Source organism: Malaya genurostris, chromosome 3 (genome assembly GCF_030247185.1).
Source record: "Malaya genurostris strain Urasoe2022 chromosome 3, Malgen_1.1, whole genome shotgun sequence".
NCBI lineage: Eukaryota > Metazoa > Arthropoda > Insecta > Diptera > Culicidae > Malaya > Malaya genurostris.
In genome coordinates, this window is record NC_080572.1 from 190236495 (window position 1) to 190249591 (window position 13097).

The following is a 13097-nucleotide window of genomic DNA, read 5'->3' on the forward strand; positions in this document are numbered from 1 at the left end:
ATCCAGCAAACAGACCATGTTGCTCAACTTGCTACTAGCGAAAATGACATGTTCATTTCTGAAATTTACTTGATTGAAAATTAAGATGAAAAACCTACAGCCCTTCGAATCCAGCCTGGCTAAACCGGATAATTCGAATAACCACCAGCAAATGATTAAATTAAGGAGATACGTCTGCATTCCAACTCATCTCAACGGCTGTGTTTACCCATCATGATCCGACCACATAATAGCTTTCTTGCCAAGCATGACTAGCCATTATTACGCTGAGTAACCCATTCATTCAAACTGTTCATTCATGCACTTGAGACCCCTGCGCGATGAGGATCGGACCATGTAATCGTCTATTTGTTTACACTCCAATCATCCCCGTGCTGTTCATCATACAGTTTTGGTTGTAACCACACAGCAAACAATCAGGAATCGTGTACAAACCGTACTCATTATTATGCACCTGGCAGACTGCTTGTTTGGATGCTGCTACTACTGCTGCTGCTGCTGCAGTGATTAACCATTATCAGTAACATATGATTAGCAGTAGGAACTGATGACTACCATGTTCGGGTAGTCGAATAGAAAATCCGATCAACGATCACCGCAAACTACCACGCAGCAGCTCGGAGCGCTCTGTGAGGTCCATAATTTTAGCAATGGGTGGATCGCCCACTGCCTGCCGGTGATCCACTTCATTGACGAGCGGATTTCTTTTAGTCGCGAACTAACCAAATTGCCTTCGGTTCTTTTTTTTTAAACCAATTTAGAACCATTCAAAATTGAGGCCAAATGAAATCTTGCAGAACGAAATTCGATTACTAATGAGGTCTTATGACAGTCTGCCTCAGCCTCGCTATTGTCACCGTCACCAACCGACGACGAACTGACCGAGCAAAATCAACCGTTGATGACCGAAAATTGCTTCGAAAATCATTCGCCAAAAGTTGGCACGGGGTCCGATTGGAACAATTTCGTAACATTTCCACGCACTCTTCGCTTCGAGCTCGAAACAAAACATGCAATAATGGGAAACGTTCAGTCGGCCTTAATTGCCCCAATTCGAATTGACGGGTCGTAATTTGTCAGTTCATATCATATTTTGCTGGTTCGAAATTTCTTACTTCGCTGGTACACGTGCGGATGTTACAGTTTGGGTGCCAGATGCAGTAGGAGTCGGTTTATTCAACTCACGGAAATCCTTTCTGAGGCTATTTTTCTATTAAAAAGCGAATGGCCCATTGAAACAATTCGTTTTGTGATTTAGATCTGAGAGTCCCAAAGTGGTCGGATCGATATCGGAAATCGGTTTGGTAAGGTCCAGTGAAAAAAAAAATAATCTTGGGAGTCATGGTCAAAGTTCATATGACAATGACATATGACTATTTCGTAAAAAAAGATGTTTTTGCATACAATGAAAAAGATTTGCAGCTCATTTATATTCCATGGAAACTACTACAATTTTTAGAACGGGTTTAATAAGTACATTTCGGAAAATGATGTTTGAGGAATTTTTGAAATCCAAGATGGCGACTTTCGGTTTTAATCCTTGATTGCTATTACAATATGTTTTTTTTCGGATCGGATTTGATCATTCGATACCGATGGTGATGTTTAAGCGCGTTTCAATAATCAAGAACATCATCATCATGATTATATGCCATTTGAAAAGTAAATGTGTTTCAGAAAACAATTTTTGCAATCGGTTTTTTACTTTAGATGGAGACCACCAGTTTATCGATATTGTTCGAATATTGTACTATATGAATAATTTATTTTCAGTGTTACACAAATCACAGCTTTTTTTTTGGTGTACGTGATAAAATCTTGAAAAGTACTGCGTCATATTTGCTTTCGCTTCCAGAGCTTTCAGAACCACTTCAAACATCGTTTTCCGACATGTACTCAAACTTTTCCGAAAAAACATAAGTTGCACAATTGGTGTAGTTACTTCCATTTTACATGACGATGTGAAATTTTTTACAGAACTTCTAAAACTGTTAGTGCAATATGGACAAGTTGGTGATCTGCTGCATAGTTGATTTAGACATACTGGAAGTAGTTCTACAGTGATTTTTTCGGTAGTATTGTGAAACTTTACAAGGATAAATTGCACAATTAATTTTCATATGTTTAAAAATCTTTCTTAACATTGATAACATAAATAATAATTCTAAAACAATTGTAGAACATCTTGAAATTTCGATAAGTTACATTTGCTACTTGGGATACATAGGAAAAACTTTTTTTGCGTTGGAAATTCCAAATAACGTAAACTTTTTTCACGTCATAACTCGATTTACGAAGTCCGATTATTACATAAATGGAGGTTTTGGTGTATATATATATCCAACAGAGGTCACAATCTTGGATTCAAAACGATGTTTATGTGGATGACATCTACTCATCGAGTTCATTCCAAATAAACAACAAACAGTAGTTAAAGTAATATCGAAACATCTAAAGTCCTTGTTGGAAACATCATCCTCCGACATCTGCTCATCAATCGGGAATTCCGTTTTTGGGCTGAATATTACTTTGAACCTACTGAATCAAAGGATAATATTTTAATTTTTGAACGAATTCTCTACTACGAAATAACAAAAAGGTTGAAAAAACCGTTATTTTAGGCATCGTTTAAAAAAACGCAATGCTTTAATCATAAATTAAAACTATTTTTAATAATTTATAATTGGAATTATTCTTCGAAATAATTTTAATTGGAATTATTCTTCGAAAGAGGTTCGATTTGTGCTTTTCATTATTTTGCTATTCGAAGGCATCGCATTTGAAACATTTGCTGATGTCAAAAAATCCAAATATAAAGAAATCGCCTAAAAATTTGCATCGTTTCATTTCAATCACATTTGAATTCTTTATTGAATATTCATAACGCCAGAATACATGCAGCAAATATCACTACCATAGTAGAAATGCGTTTGAAGTTATACCCATCAATCGAGATTTTTATATCCGGTAGGCAAAAGAACGACGACCCCGCGCAAAATTGGTGGCCAATATATTTTTGATGAAAAACAAAACTATATGTAAAAGCGATTCACACGTGGCACGATAACAGAACGACAGAATTAATTGTAAGCAACACACAACATCAACATCACGAAACATTTTGTCATCCGGTAAGTGAGTTTTTTCCGGTTAAAAACTATTAAATTAATCTTGACGTCGGCTGAAGTTGGTTAATCGTCTGAATCGTGTTTAATATAGACATTTCCTGATACAAACAAACCAATTTCATTTGCAGTTGTGATTGTAAATGAATTGTCATAAAGTGAAATGTAAGGTGCGTTAGTGGCGTACCGAAAAAAATTGGCCCCCGTGGCAAAATAAGATTTGCCGCCTGTCCTTGGTTTAGTGAGCAAAAAAAGCTCAACTTCATGTCCAGAAAGATGACTAGAACGAGCACAAGAAAAGCAGTCCTGAGGATTGGTTTTCCGCCCCCCTAAAAACGTTGCGCCTGGGGCGAGTGCCCCTCAAATTTCAGTGAAACTAGTCCAATGGTTCATTGATTTTTGAACATTTCGAAAAGACGCCCCATAGTTAAGGAAGAAGTGTTCAGAAATGTTTGTTCGGTTTGGATGAAGCATGGCTTAATTGGTGTTACAGGCGCTTGATCCATTCCCAAAAACTTTGAATGCGAAAACCGCGAACATTTATTGTTATGTGTTTCGGAAAAACCAGCTAATTTTTTTGTACGGTTCTTACAATTAAAAGGGAGCTGGTCATTTCGCCGAAACCCATTTCACCGAAAGTCATTTCGCCGAAAAGGTAATTTCGCCGAAAGAGTTATTTCGCCGAAAGAGTAATTTCGTTCACATCACATAATGAATTAGAAAACTGTAAATTCTGGATATTCAACAAAATTGTCATAATCCGTGTGTCCGTGTGTATGTGTCCGTGTGTGTGTCCGAGTGTGTGTGTATGTAACAAAAATATGCACTCACTTTTCTCGGAGATGGCTGAACCGATTTTCACAAACTAAGATGCAAATGAAAAGTCTCCTAATCCCATGGTCTGCTATTGAATTTCATCTCGATTCGACTTCCGGTTCCGGAGATATAGGATGATATGCACCAAAAAATGGAAAAAAAAAATGTGCACTCACTTTCTTCAGAAATGGCTGAACCGATGTTCACAAACTAAAATTAATATGAAAGGTCTCATGGTTCCATAGTCTGCTATTGAATTTAGATCTGACTTCCGGTTCCGGAGTTACAGAGTAATATGTGAAAATTAGAGAAAAAATGTGCGTTCTATTTTCCCTGAAACAGCTCAACCGAATTTCACAAACTAAGATTCAAATGGAAGGTCTTACAGATTCCTAAAATTTTCTAGAACATGTCATCCAGATCCGACTTCCGGTTCCGGAACTAAAGCGTGATAAGTAGAAAATCGAGAAATTTAAAAGTATTTTTTTACAACGATGGTAAAAAACAGTTACAAATCTGATAAAACTGTCTGACAAATTCTTCTAGTTTGCAGAGCATGTTAGTTTGTGGGCATAAAAGAATAATTCGGCACTACTGGTCCACCCTTTTCCTGTGCCTGAAGCTCCGAAAGTGGTGCAGAAAAACAGAACTCACTTCGATTTCTCTGCAATGCTTGAACCGATTTTCACCTATCTTGATTTGAATTAAAGCTCATATTATCTTTAAAGCTACTGTGAAATTTCATCCGGTTCCGACTTACGGTTCCGCAGTTACAGGACGATGAGTGTCAGATTGCTGTATAGAAGTTTTCAGATCGCCATATATGATGACAATATGTACCACACCGAAAGAAGAAGAAAACACAAAACAAACGATGCGTGCTTTGTTCTATTTCGTACACGCTATGAAGAAATCGAAACGGTTACGGATGTCTGCTACTAGTGTATAATATTGGTAAAAGACGGTGCAGCGGTTGATCAAAATTATAGCTATTTTATGATCAGTACGACCGAAAGAATAAACGAACGGTTCCGCAGTTACAGGACGATGAGTGTCAGATTGCTGTATAGAAGTTTTCAGATCGCCATATATGATGACAATATGTACCACACCGAAAGAAGAAGAAAACACAAAACAAACGATGCGTGCTTTGTTCTATTTCGTACACGCTATGAAGAAATCGAAACGGTTACGGATGTCTGCTACTAGTGTATAATATTGGTAAAAGACGGTGCAGCGGTTGATCAAAATTATAGCTATTTTATGATCAGTACGACCGAAAGAATAAACGAATGTCAATGAATTCAAATTTATTTGAAAAACTATGAAATTTTCACATCTGGTATTGCAGTAATACCGTGCCGGTGGCGAAGTGATGTCAATAATAATAATTAAAATAATAACCCTACTACATGTTTTATGTTATGGTGGTTAGCTTGACTTACAAATGCAGAAGTAACAGAAACGCAGGTTCGCTTCGTTTGTTGGATTTCGTTTAATTGATTTAATCAAAATAGAGCATGAGATAGTAAGTCTAGGTTTAACTAGGTTTAAAACTGTTCCAATTTTTAGGTCATATTTGTTGCTGGCAAACAAACCAACTTCGGCTATTCCGGTCATCTGAATCCGGTTTCGGAAGAATTGGAAATGGTGATTAAAAACTGCAAAAGGGTTTCACTCACTTTACTTCAAGATGGCCAAATCGATTTTCACAAACTTATAGGTTCAAAGAAAAAGTCTTACAGTTTCATATGGAATTCCTAAATTTGTTGTGGAGACTACTTCCAGTTCCGGAACTACAGGGTAAACAGGATTTGTTGAGTTTGTTAGATTTAGTCCGAACAAGCTTTCCTATTTCTATTCAATGAACAGTTTTTGCGATTTCCACAGTAATATTTTTGATGTTATGAGTAATATGGGAAAGGCGTAAATAATTTAAAAATTATTTGACAAGTATTTGTTACACATATGATGGTCATGATAGCGCTTTTTAGTTTTCATGTAATTTATCCTCATGATATCATTAAGTATTCTTACTTTGGTTTATCCTGATTTTTTATCCATGAATTAAGAAACGATGTTGTTCCCGAGCAAAAAACATTCTCACATCAGCTTGAAAAATGTAATGATTTGAATTGGTGGTACTTTCCACTTAGTGAACACTTCGCTTTTACTTTGAATAATTATGACATCAGTTCTTCGATACAAAAATCGACGCTCAAAGCAGAACTTGTTTCATTTCATAGGTCTGTCCTCAATACACTGCAATCATTTTTTAATCTTCTTTGCATGACTCCGCTTAAAACGTCTCCCTGATGGAGACAGCGCCACCACAATTTTTACGACTCTCCGTTTCGCTATAATTTTACGACCAATTTCTTGGAAGCGACAAGCCTGTGAAGAATTTTATCAATACAAACCCGTACTACACTGCACACCCAACCAGAGCCGAGCCGAGTTGCTTTCTCTGTCGCCCTACATCAACGTCGTTCGAAACCGAACAAATTTTGCCTCGGCCTTTGCCGTTCGAATGGGTTTCTACACGCATGAGAAGTACCCGATTAGTTACGCTCGAGATGTTCAATTATGATAAGAGACCGCAAGAACGCCAGAAAAGATTCGTGCAACATGCTGCCGCCCTACAAGTTCTACCGTGCAGCTCAGGAATGCATCTGTGCGAACTGCCAGCATTTCGCAACCATTGGAACAAATGAACAAACAACCGAACCGACCCGGGCTGAGACGAGAGCAATAACCAGCAAACCAACAACTTGTTCTGTGCGAGGAACTCGTGAATAAATTAAACGAGTTTTGGCGAACGGAATGACGGTGTTTCAGACGACGAACCCCTTTCGCGGGGAAACGGAATTGGAATCGCGCTCGGTGGACTCCGGTTTTGGCTGTGGTGTTCTTGAACTAGCACCGATTATGGACTGCCACAGACGGGGCTGCTCGCGCAGATAATAACTTTACGATAGAGTTGCAGATGCAACGGGTTCTTTCGGAGTGTTGCAAGTCACAAAATGTAATAGTTTATGGTTTATTTCTGCTCGTGTTTGCATGATGAAGCAAGTCCACCTACTACGGCATTGTGGAAAAAAATATCCGATACCAGCTGCTTCGCTAAATAGATTTGGATGGGTTGGTGGGAGTGATCTACGGCTATGCGATGATAATTGCTTGTTATAATAGCAGGTTATATTGAAAATAAATGTATTCTGCTTCGAATCTAAATCGTTCGTGATTCCCACTGGGTAGCGTTGGTTTTGGGAAGGAAGACGTCAAGAGGGTGGCTTTTCGGGGGCAAAATCAATTTGAATTCTTTTTTTCCTCTCTTTTTTACTGAACTTCCGCATCGCCAACACCGAACTTATCTGCAAGTCAGTGTTCAGCGAGTGCAAGCATTTAATCAAACCTTATAAAATTAGTCGGGATGACTTGAACAGATAATTGTACGTCTATCTCGCTCCTGGCTACTCCACAAACAGGCCTTATTTTTCTATACACACAAACAGCAGGTTGATCAGGTTGCGCTCATGGTCTCTCGAACGGCTGGTTTCAGTTCGGTATGTCGTGTCTACAATGTTGTAAGTCAAGTGTTAATAGCTTTTTCCGTCCGACTGCATGAAATTTCGCACCGGAAAATCAGGCAAGGTTTCTTCACAAAGCACAAAAGGCACTGCAGCTCTCACAGAACTCAACCTTTTTTTTTGCTTCGCCGTGAAAGCCCTCTGTCGGTCTCCGATGGTGGCGGTGGCGGTGTTGAGGCAATCAATTCAAGTTATATGCCAGCGCCTCACATCTCCAAAACGTTTGGCGTGATCTAGCTTCCGTGCCTACATCGAACACCGGGTTGAGGTACTACCAGCTGGAGTTGAAAGTAAGATTGATTGTAGTAAATTAACGTCAGGAACCATTAGTAGGATTTAGCACCTAGTGACACAACAGACTACAGGGCTATCCCATTCGCCAAAAGTGCCCTGACTGTTTAGCGCTGAATCTGATGAATAGCATCAAATTATCGTTTATACAAAACATGTTTATTTTGAATAATTGTAAAGAAATGAAAAAGGAAATGCAAATCTAAGGGCGAAGCCAGAGAAAAAGTGACAAGCGACGCGAAGCGAAGCGATGCGAAACTTGACAGATCGCACGGAATCGCGCGGCAGAGCTCCGTCCACTCAAGTTCAGCAGAAAAATGAAAAGTATGTCAGAGTGAACTCGATGCGTTGCGAAGCGACTACTGATCGATCGCATTGCACTCACTCTGACTCCGTGCGATCTGTCAAGTTTCGCATCGCGTCGCTTATCGCTTTCTCTGTGGCCTCATCCTAAGCCACGTTGGCTAATAGATTTTGACGAGATAGAAACAACGAACCCCGTTCGAAATTTTATTTTGGAAATTCTTTGCAAACGTTAAAGTGTAATGTAGCTTCGTGTTTTTGATCACTTATTTAAATACTAGACAGAATATCGAAAAACCAAAAACACTTAACTTGTCGCAATTAAATTTATCACAGCTAAATATTCTTTGAATTTAAAAATTCTGGTTTGCCGAGCCATAAATGATTTTTGAAAGGCATAAGCGGTTACTGTTCTGTTCCACGGGAATTATTTTAAAATTAGAAAATAGTGTTTGAAACAAAATTTCACAAATTTCAGTGATGAAATGCATTTGAAACATTTTAAAATTTCGGTAATTTCGGCTAAAGATTCATAATTTTGAGTTTTTCAGTTTTTTTTTTGTGAAATTTTGTTTCAAACACTATTTTCTAATTTTAAAATAATTCTTGTGGAACAGAACAGTAACCGTTTATGCATTTCACAAATTATTCGTGGTTCGGCAAACCAGAATTTTTTAATTTAAAGAACATTTAGCTATGATGAATTTAATTGCGACAAGTTAAGTGTTTTTGGTTTTTCGATATTCTGTCTAGTATTTCAATAACTGATCAAAAACGTGAAGCTACATTTCACTTTAACGTTTGCAAATAATTTCCAAAATCATCATCATTTTTTATATTACTTGCGCGCTGCTGTTTCGTATGGTGGAGGTGTGAGAAATTCACAATGGGTTCGGTGGCGTTATATCGTGAGCAAAAATTACATTACAAAATTGCAAAATGATACGAACGAGTTGAACACAATACAATTGGTATTATAAATTATAAGAAAACGTTCAGATTTTTTTAGGTTGCCACATCTGTCATTGATATTCTATCAAATTTTCAGTTTGATACCTTGAAGAGTGTAGTAGAATAATCCTGCAATAAGGAAATTCGAGCGAGATTCACTTAACCAACATCGTTGCGTACGGATGTGTTTAAAATTTGTAGAGTACGTGAAGTTACGCTCTTTGCAAACATGTTGATTTTATAAAACCGATTTCTCCGCTGCGTTCGGCAATATCAAGATAACAGTTTCTAAGTTGAGTAAGCTATTTCATTCTTGAATTGGCTTCAATCATATCTATCTGACCGCGAAATGATAGTGAACATAGGAGACTGTACTACTTCACCTTCACCGCTGTTACCTCTGGAGTTCCTCAAGGAAGCCATCTTGGACCGTTCATATTTTAACATTACCTCAACGATTTAAATTTTTCTATCAAGCGCATGAAACTATCTTTTACTGATGACTTCAAACTATTTCATATTATTAAATTTACAACTGATCAACGTTCTTACAGAAACTATTGGATAAGCTGACAACTTGGTGTTATATCAACAGAATGGTTTTCAGTTCGTGCTGGCATCTCATCAGACACAGTCGACAATTGCTTACGGTCGAGACGATAGAAACAAAGACAATAAAGTGTAGTGAACAAAAGAGTGTACGAAATGGGCAAATACGATTTAACAAAGCCTGAAACTTGGCCTACAAGGCCAAATTCAATTTGTATTGATTTCAAGCGCTGCAAAGTTAGGCCAGCAGCAACCGAAATTAAAATCTTGCTTAAGGAACGAATGCATCTAAACGTTACTGATGTAAGTGAGATTCAATTCAACAAGGCGTCTAACTGTGTGTACATTATGTTCAAACGTGAAAAAGATGCAATTGCATTTGCTTCGGTTAATAACGGGGTGCACAGTATTGATCATGACAATGTTAAATATAAAATCCCTGTGTACATGGTGGACAATGCCATAGAAGTACGCGTGCATGACCTTCCCCCGCAGACCAGCGAGGGGTATGTTCGGGAATGTATGTCGCAGTACGGTGAAGTTCTTTCCATCGAAAGGGAAGTATGGCGAAATTTTTTTCCGGGTATCCGGAATGGCGTGCGAGTCGTGCGTATGCAACTACGTAAAGCAATTCCATCTTACATCATTTGTGATCAGGACGGGATACATCCGTGTAAAACGCTGATTACGTATGAAAATCAACTGGTTACATGTCAGTTTTGTGAACAACCTACACACTACGGCAAACCTTGCACTGAAACTGTAAAAAGGACATCTTTAAACAAAAATAAGGACAACCGCCCAACAACGGAAACTAGTGAGCGCAGTACTCCTGTGGTACCATCAAACCCACCAACAACTGCAATTAATGCACAACAAGGCGCGTCTACAGCAACTAACAACCAACCCAAGAATGCGAATTACAAGGAAAACGAAGAAAAAACGGAAGCCAACAACGATACCACTGATGCGGCAATGGAGGACGAGACGAGCCACGAACAAAGTGCCCCTCACTCATCGCAAGATAAAAATGGAAGCTCCTCTCCCCCTAGAAAAAGGGTGACAACGAGATCCAACGGTAAAAAAATTATTTCATCTAATAAAAACATGGCTCATTCGGCCACGTAAAGCTTGTACGCAAATTGGCCTGAATAAAATAATTTTTATAAGAAAAAAAAACAGAATGGTTTTGAATGTCACTAAATATTTCATCATTTCTTCTAGTCGCAAACAGTTTTCAGTCAAATTCGACTATAATATTTCTTAAACTATTCTCGAACGCAAATCATCGGTAAATGATCTGGATGTCCTCCTAGATTCTAAGCAAAATTTTGAAGAGCATATTGAATTTACTATCTTCAAAGCCTGCAAGCTGTTAGGATTCATTTTATGCGTTACTAAAGACTTCGAAGATATAACACATGGGCTGAAAAGTCCCGTGCCAAACAAAAAGAACACGACTTATTAGGTTCAAATTTAACTTTATTCAACAACGTAATCTCCATCAAGAGCAACGCAATCATTCCAGCATCATCAATTTTGTAGAATGATTTATATTTTGCCTCAAAAAGACCCCAGTTTCAGCGATAACCTCTTTATTCGTGCGAAATATCTAACCGGCGAGCATTTTTTCAGGTCTGCGAACAGTCAGTAGTCGCTGGGAGCCAAATTTGGCGAATACGGTGTATATGGGAGCAATTCGTAGCTCAATTCATGTAGTTTTGCCATTGTTTTGATTAACTTGTGACACGGACTTGATGAAACTTTTTTTTTCTTTGCTATATGTGGTCGTTTCTTTCTTTTCAGCCTTCAAACGTTCCTATAACGCTATGTAATATTCACTGTTAATGGTATTTCCTTTCTCAAGATAGTCGATAAATATTACACTTTGGACGAGGTTCACCCGTTGCTGTCCACTCAGATGACGATCGTTTTGATTCCGGAGTGAAGTGATGAATCTATGTTTCATCCATTGTCACATATCGACGCACTGCTCAGAATCATAAAAACGTTCTCGTTTTTGATCAACAGTGAGCAAACGCGGCACCCACTTTGAACAGAGCTTTCTCATAGTCAAATGCTCATGCAATATAAAGCCAACACGTTCACTTGATATTTTTACGATATCAGCTAACTCACGCAACTTCAATTTTCGATCATTCAAAGCGATTTTGTGGATTTTTTCTATGTTTTCTGGTGTTACCGTTGTTCTGGTGGTCATTTGGACGTTCACTGCGTTCTGCATCATCGATGTCTATACGACCACGTTTGAAGTCAGCAAACCAACGTTTTATTGTTGTTTTTGAAGGAGCGGAGTCTCCATAACACTTTTCAAGTCATTGCTTAGCTTGAATGGTATTTTTACCCATCAAGAAGCAGTGTAAAATTAAAACACGAAATTGTTTTCGATCAATTTTTCAGAAAATAACAAAAGTAGTGTCACTCTTAGCACAATAACTAACAAACTAATGAATAAGGGGTGTATCGAAAAGTAGTTAGCAACATTGATTATTGAATAACATAAAAAAAACATATTTTGACATCAGTTTTCGATATATTGTAGAAAAATTACATTTTTATGCATTTCACTGATTATATTGAAGAAAATCCTAGTTTCTGTGAAACGCTCGCACGTTGGACTTGACATTCTTCATTAAATTCTGCACAGTTACTTTTGTGATTTTCCTGGTGGCAGCTGTCCAGTTTTTATTGAACTCCATATTTTGGGGCACTGTACCTTCCTTCCGAAAGTGCCGCTTGACAATTGCCCAATACCTTTCAATTGGACGAAGATCCGGGCAGTTCGGTGGGTTGATGTCCTTTTCCACGAATTGTACATTATTTTTTGACAACCACTGTAGAACGGAGTTGGCGTAGTGGGCTGAAGCCAAATCCGGCCAGAAGAGAGGAGGAGCCTTATGCTTTCTGTACAGTGGCAGCATTTTCTTCTTCAAACATTCTTCCTCGTACACCTTGGCGTTAATTGTGCCCTTCGTGAAGAAAATCGACGACCGCAAACCACAGGTACAAGTTGCTTGCCAGACCAACACCTTCTGCCCAAACTTTTCCATCGCCACCGTGGTGTCAGCGTTGTCCAGGTCCTGATACACCGATTTCGTATAATATTGCGGTCCGGGCAGCGCTCGAGAGTCTTTCTTGGCGTAGGTTTCGTCGTCGATCAGGATGCATCCGTCTTTATTCTGTAGAATCCAGTTATACAGTTTTCGCGCTCTTGTTTTGGCCTGAACTTGCTGTACCAGGGACTTTTTCGGCACCTTCTGTTGCTTGTTCGTTTTCAGAGCGTTCCGAACTTTGATCCGTTGAATCATCCCGATGCTGGTGTCGACGCCGATGGGTTTTTCCTGATGTACTCAACCACTTTTAAGTCCCGGCCGGGCTGGCTGGGACCCGTTTTCCTACCGGATCGGGGCAAATCCTTCATGGAAAGGGTCTTACCGAATTTCTCGATAAT

The 13097-nt window shown here is 38.7% G+C and overlaps 1 protein-coding gene across 5 annotated transcripts in view; it reads left to right on the forward strand.

Annotated features, from left to right (window-relative positions):
- Window positions 1-13097, forward strand: part of LOC131438472 (uncharacterized) — a 378932-nt gene that overhangs the window by 270379 nt on the left and 95456 nt on the right. The window lies entirely within an intron of this gene.